The sequence below is a fragment of the Arachis duranensis genome, chromosome 2, assembly GCF_000817695.3.
Source record: "Arachis duranensis cultivar V14167 chromosome 2, aradu.V14167.gnm2.J7QH, whole genome shotgun sequence".
NCBI lineage: Eukaryota > Viridiplantae > Streptophyta > Magnoliopsida > Fabales > Fabaceae > Arachis > Arachis duranensis.
The window spans coordinates 78285560-78292086 of record NC_029773.3 but is presented as its reverse complement, the minus strand read 5'-3'; positions in this window follow the sequence as shown (position 1 = coordinate 78292086).

The window sequence follows — 6527 nt, the reverse complement described above, 5'->3', positions numbered from 1 at the left end:
CTCTACTCCTTATTTTTTCTATTGTTTGGTTTAGGGCATAACTTACTGTTGGAGGATTCCAAATTTAGTAATGATTTGAGTTAAAAATTTTACAAAAATTTTGATAATTAGGTTGTTCATCAGTGTTGATTGCTAATTAAATTGTTAATTTTAGCCATTTGTTGCATTGTTAATTTAGTCATTTTAGATTGCTGTTAATTGTTAAATTAATTGAAAATTCTTGCTTGCTGTTAATTTAGAAAGGGACAATGTATGCACATGAAGTTAAAGACATGGTTATCAATGTTATTGTATTGTATCATCCCAACTTGGTTCTTATTACTGTTGTCCTATTTTCAAGTTCCTTTAGCGTCTTCTAGTATAAGTTTCAATATTATGTTATATTTGGGTAGATGGCAATAACAAGTTATGTAACTCTATTCATATACCACAATAGAAGGTTTGTGAGATATATTGATGGAAATATTGAATATGTTGGAGGTGATCTTAATAAAGTTAGAAGTATTAATATTGACACACTAAACAACTTAAGGCCCATTTGGGAAGCTTCAAAAGCTACTTTTTTGAGTTTTTGACGTATGAAAAATAGTAGTATTAATGTCTGGTGCAATTTTCAAAACCAAATTGTAACTTTCTAAGAAACTATTTAAGTGCTTATAGAGAAGTTTAAAAAAATGACTTCTCTCATAATAAAAAACTTTTTATCACATTTCTTTTGAAATAAGCACTTTTTTAGAACTAAAAACTAAGCACAAAATAACTTATTTATAAGCTACTTTTAATATAAGTATTTATTATTTAAACTATTTTTTCAAAAGGAGCTTAATTAAGTTGTTTACCCAAACTGAGCTTTATTCATTAAGGTTCTCCTAAGGGATATTGGGTATACTCTTGTGAATGAGTATATTGGCTGAAACCTGGTGAGGATCTTAAAGATTGGTTGAAGTTACTAAGACCTGACAATGATATAATTGAGATGTATGAAGCTGCCATCAATCACTAAGCATCCAATTAGTCTTCCTGTCCTAGCTGAAAATGATAAAGAGCATTTAAGTGAAGATGATGTTGTTGTAGTGGAGGTTAGAAATGTCACTGTAGAGGAGATGAATAACAAAGTAGGAGAGGCAACTGACAAGAGTGGACAAGTTAAAAAGGTAGCTTAAATTATAATGAACCAAAAATCTTTATCCCAATCCAATATGTGTGTCCCATCCCACTAAATTCTTTTCTCACCCTAACCCAAACTCTGAAGAATCCACTACAGCACACACCTAAGCATCAGCCCTATAGTATGTTATAGCTCCCTCATTCCTTATACCTCCCAAATGAGAACCAAGCTCAAACAAAACTCTTGACCCAAAAACTTAGCAAGAAACAAATACATTCAGTGGTACAAATGAGATACTTACATAATATATGCATGAACTATTAGTTGAATAGTAACACCAAGCAAGGTCCGCTTCAAGTTCAGCCTCAGTTCCTCAACAACAATCCCAAAATAAAATAGAGAGTACTCTAAGTGAAGAAGTGGGTAGGAGTAGGAGAAGAGTTAGAAATATTAGAAGGCCTGCTTTGGGTCAAACTTCTAATTAAAATTTAGATCCAACGAAAGTTCCACACACTTTCTTGCCTATTAATGAAGAAGAATATTTATCAGATAATCTTGGATATCAATACTATGAGTCTGAATGTTACAATAGCATTTACAGCGATAAAGAAGATGAGTAGCCAACAGAATATCCACAATAAAATGCAGATGCTCTAGTTCAACAAGTGTGTTTGGAGATGGGAATAGAGTTTCAGAGCATGGCATTATTCAAGAAAGCAGTAAGAAAGTACAACATTGCCATTGGAAGGAGCATTTTCTTCTCTAAAATTGATCCAAATCAATCGAAATCCATATGTTACAATGAGAATTGCCAATGGTAGATTTATTGTGCACGAAGAACTCATCCCCTTAGATATCACCGTTAGGCAGGTCGCCATGGGCCCACCTGCAGGCTGGTCACTCCTTAACAATGGTGGATCCTCCTCCTCTGGATCCTCCGGTGCCATCAAGATGTTCTCTGTCCCACCAGACGAGCTACTGCTGCCGTTCCCATCTATGTAAAGAGGGATGTTAGCATATATCAGCATAAGAGCCTCTCCTATGGGCCCAAACTGATCCTCTAACTGTGCAGCTAGAGAAGGTAGAACAAGCGGCTCCATAGATAAGTCCCACTCAGGAGGTATCACAGCTAGAGGTGCCTCAGGTACATACGCATCTCCCAAATCAGTCTCAGGTGCTGCCTGATTCATTGGCTGAGCAGGGAAAGGGTATCCAAGACCATCAGGAAAAAGGTGCCCCAATGTATCGGGGTGTAACCAAGATAGTGGAAAGTCGTACGGTGCATCTGAGTTGAAATCAGAGCTATCAAGAAGGTGTGTAAATGGCCTATTGATAAACCACTATTTTATGTTTTTTTTATTGAATTGAGTGGATTTTTTTATCAACTATTCTTACACTTATTCATATAAATTGCATGGTTTTATAAATCATTCCGAATTTGTGCTATGATTGAAAACATGCTTCTTTGGCCTTAAAATTGCTAATTTTTAATCTTCTCTTATTACCATTCGATATCGTGATTTGCGTGTTAAGTGTTTTCAGGTTTTATAGGGCAGGAATAGCTTAGAGGATGGAAAGGAAGCATGCAAAAGTGGAAGGAACACAAGAAATTGAGGATTTGAGAAGCTGGAGCCGACACGCACGCATGAATGATGTGTACGCGTGACCAGGAATTCGTTCAGCGACACGTATGTGTGGCTGACGCGTACGCGTGACAAGCATCACGTGCCTCAATTATGAGAAAATGCTGGAGGCAATTTTTGGACTATTTTTGGCCTAGTTTCAAACCCGAAAACAAAGATTAGAGGCTGCAGAGTGGGACGAATCAGGGGATCCATCATTCACTTTTCATTCATACACACATTAGATTTTAGATGTAGAATTTAGAGAGAGAGAGAGAGAGAGAGAGAGACTCTCTCCTCTCTCTAGGTTTAGGGTTTTTTCTTCCAATTTCTCCTTAGGTTTAGGTTTCAGTCTTATTTTAATTTGGTTTTCTCTTACGTTTATTTGTTCTAGCACTTTAGTTAGCTACTTCCCTTATTGATTCCTTTATTTTGCTAATTTAGTTTATGAGTTCATGTGTTACTCTCAATTTTCATTAATGTAATTTATGTTTCGTATTTCTTATTGTTCAATTGCTTTGATATGGTTATTTATTTGCTTTGGTTAGTCTTAGAATTTCTTATGTCTTGTCAATTTTCTATATTTTTATTTTATGCCTTCCAAGTGTTTGTTAAAATACTTGGGTGGATTTTAATTTAGATTTTATGTTCTTGACTTAGATTGATTAATTAGAGACTCTTGAGCTATCAAAATTATTTTGTTGATTGGTGATTGAAAGTTGCTAGTTGGCTTGAGCCTCACTGAATCTAGTCTTTGATTAGAACTTGTGAACTTAAGTCGATTTTGCTCGTTTGACTTTCCTTCATTTGTTAGAGGATAACTAAGTGAAAGCAATTTACATTTACCATCTCAATTGACGATGATAATGAGGATATGACTTCTATTCTCTTTCCTTGCTAAGAGCTTTCTTAGTTATTAGTTTATTTTCTTGCCATTTCACTCTCCTGTTTCTTATTACAAAACCAAAAAATATACTTTTCCATAGCCAATAAGAAACATACTTCCCTGCAATTCCTTGAGAGATGACCCAAGGTTTAAATACTTCGGTTAATTTTATTGGGTTTGCCTAAGTGACAAACAATCTAAACGTTGATTAAGGTTTAATTGTCGGTTTAGAACTATACTTGCAACGCGATATTTTTGTGAAAATCTTATTTACATTTTTCCTCCATCACCTATCACGCAAAACATAAAGGCATATGCGAGGGTCCATAGCATATACGTAATAACTCCAAAACATCAGATCCTCGTATATATATGGGTGGTCGATCTCATGGAATAAAACTCCCGTCTCCATCTCAAGGAAAGAAAGGGGGTAAGAATTGGAAAGTCCTTACTAAGGTCGGGGTGGTTAGTTAAATTCATTATTTCTTTATTATTACCAGGCAATAAAGCAAAGCAGAAATACAAACAATAAACAAACAGAGAATACAGAAAATAGAATACAAATTGAAAAAGCACACATTCATACAAAAAGCATAACAGAGAAAGATGCACACACAAGTATGATGCATGTCTAGCCCTAGTGTAGGTCATGAGCTCACTTGTTGGTTACATACATGCTCCGACATTACCAGGTATCAAATTCGGATAAGACTTTCTAGTTGGCATACCCACTGTAAGCACCCTTGTCTTACAGGGTGACTTTCTCTAGTCGACGTATGCATTTATATTCTCTGTAAGCAATTTCTGCCTCACAAGCGTGGCACTCCAGCCGTAAATGCTTAACCAAAAATTCAAAATCAGTAAAATAATAAAAATTTTAGAATAATTATAACAAATGCTTATCCAAATCACAGTAATTATAATAGAAAAAGCAAATAAAGATAATGAAGATGATAACAAATGCTTAATTATAATCATATAAATTATATTTAACTTAATTCAATAATTATAACAAATGCTTAACAAAATCATAGTACACACAAATGGGGTATTCTAGTCTTTTTACATAAACGGAGTTTAAACGGGTCTCCACGGGGCGGGGACCTCTATCCCCGCCCCCGCCCCGTTTAATATACGGGGCCCCGTCCCCCGTCCCCGCGGGTACAAAATCGTCCCCATATCCGCCCCGTGACGGGTAAATCCCCGCGGATACCCGCCCCGCTGGGGATTTTTGCCATCCCTACCCCTGGTCTCAGCTTTCAGGTGCAACCCTCTATGGCTGTGTATTCCTTGAAAGCGTTCTCAGTGGATACACCACCATATATCTGCCTATCCCGGGTTGTAGATGCATAGTTTGTAGTTTTCCGTTATTCGTTGTTGATGTTTCTTTCTCTTTTATTATCTCCCTTTCTTCTTTGTTTTCTCAGCCAGTTCTTTTCCCTCCTTAGGTATTTTATGAAGAGAATCATAAGATTCTGGGCTCTAAATTGTCTTTCAAAGTTTTTTAGAAAAAATTACTATTTTGTCCATAGTCTTTACTTAAAATTGCCTTCTCTCTATTATTATATTTTAATAATTTATTATTAAAAGTTTTATCTAGTTATATTTTAACCCCTAAACTTTTAGTATTTGCAATTTGATCTCCAAACTTTTATCTATTTATTTTTTTGTCTCTAGACTTTTTTATAATCATATTTGTATCTCAATATTTTTACATAATTATCAAAATATTCTGACATTTTTTATAATTACAAAAATATTCCTACACTTTTTATGAAATTTTCATGTTGATCCTGAACTTTTTTGTTAATACTCAAAATACCTCTAGGCTTTTAAATTACCACTTTAACTTTTATATTTAAAGTGGTAATTTAACCTCAATTGTCGAAGTTGCCCGGATATCTGAGTGTGAGGCCATATCCAAGCTTGTGGTCACCATTTGAGGTCTAATATATTTTCTATTCGGGGCAACTGGTCGTCCCTTGGAATCATTGTCTTCGCATGTTCAACAAAACTCATTCTTCTACTTGATCCCCAACGGAAGCTCAGTGAAGAAGGTGGAAACTGCCTTGCTTCATGGCGCTTTTCTCTCCCCTTCCCATCCTCCCTGGCATCTGACTCGCACTGCGAGTACCAACCCTTGGCATAGATATGTAAGCCTAAGGGATTGCTTGGGATGACAATGGTGAAAGCGTAGTGTACGCCGCCATTGTGGATCCCGATCTCGTTGCGGAAGGACGCCAGAGGTGGAATGGAGGACCTATAAACAATAAATGAAGAATTAACAACCTTCACCCCTTAGCACATGTGGTCGAGCCATGATAACATCTGCGGCGTATATCCAAAAAGATCGCGCCGCATCAACGTTGGCCGTCCATCCACTTAACGAAACGCAGGCGAACCACACCTACATATTTAGCTTCGGGGACGAAAGGCTTTGATTCAGAATCGGAATCTACTGTTCCAGACCCCTTCCTCAACGCATGCTCAACTCTCATATGTCACCACGACATTTATGCATTTGATGATGACCTGCTGATGAGCGGATAATTTGTACGCTTTTTGGCATTATTTTTAGTATGTTTTTAGTATGATCTAGTTAGTTTTTAATATATTTTTATTAGTTTTTAGTTAAAATTCACTTTTCTGGACTTTACTATGAGTTTGTGTATTTTTCTGTGATTTCAGGTATTTTCTGGCTGAAATTGAGGGACCTGAGCAAAAATCTGATTCAGAGACTAAAAAGGACTGCAGATGCTGTTGGATTTTGACCTTCCTGCACTCGAAGTGGATTTTCTGGAGCTACAGAAGCCCAATTGGCGCGCTCTCAACGGCGTTGGAAAGTAGACATCCTGGGTTTTCCAGCAATATATGATAGTCCATACTTTGCCCAAGATTTGATGGCCCAAAC